At 42.2% G+C, this 827-nt stretch overlaps 1 non-coding gene across 1 annotated transcript; it reads right to left on the bottom strand.

The window, feature by feature from the left end:
- Positions 1 to 259: 259 nt before the first annotated feature.
- TRNAQ-CUG (transfer RNA glutamine (anticodon CUG)) lies at positions 260 to 331 on the bottom strand. Its single transcript has one exon. It is a non-coding gene; the product is annotated as a tRNA-Gln (tRNA).
- Between the last annotated feature and the right edge of the window lie 496 nt (positions 332 to 827).

The raw sequence follows: 827 nt of genomic DNA, 5'->3' as shown, positions 1-827 counted from the left end.
AACCAATTCCGGTTTATGCCAGGAAGGTCAACTATGGATGGTGTTTGCAAGCTGAATATTGCAGGAAAGGTATAGGGAGAAACATAAGGAATTGCATTTAGTGTTTGTGGACAGAGTCCCTTGAAAATTGAGAGGATGGTGCCTGCAGCGGGCAATCTGCTAGAGACATATATTCAGACTCTCACAAGGATAATTCAACAGTAAATCATAGAATATCAGGGCAGGAAGGGACCTCATCTAGTCCAACCCCCAAAGGAACAGGTTCCACCGAGATTTGAACTCGGATCGCTGGATTCAGAGTCCAGAGTGCTAACCATTACACCATGGAACCACCTTGTGGTAAGAAGGAGCTGTGGCAATCATGAGCTATTCACTGTGAAGGTAGCTCTACATCAAGCACGAGTCCTAACTCCGTTTTTATTTGTGATTGTAACAGACATCGTGACGCAGGAGGTTAGAAGAGAGAATCCATGGAGTATGCTTATGCCGATGATATTATGTTGTGCCATGGAGATAAATACAAACAGGAAAGGGACCTAGAACAAGGGAGGGCTGCATTAGAAGGAAATGCGTTCATATTAGCTGATCACAGATGGAATACATTCAATGCTTTGTAGAGAGGGATCATGAAAAGCTAGTAAAATTAGATAGTTTTAAAGCCTGTGCAACAATTCAAATACCTCATTCAGCATTGAGCTATGACAGGAATGTGGATGGTAGGAGCCACATGAAGTGCACGTATTGTAAATGGAGATGGTTGATGGGAGTTCTTTGCGGTAAAAATATGCCAAGTAAACTAAAGAGCAAAGTGTATAAGACCATGTTTA

This window comes from Eretmochelys imbricata, chromosome 14 (assembly GCF_965152235.1).
Source record: "Eretmochelys imbricata isolate rEreImb1 chromosome 14, rEreImb1.hap1, whole genome shotgun sequence".
NCBI lineage: Eukaryota > Metazoa > Chordata > Testudines > Cheloniidae > Eretmochelys > Eretmochelys imbricata.
The sequence above is the reverse complement of the archived record's forward strand: the minus strand, read 5'-3'. Positions and strand labels throughout refer to the sequence as shown.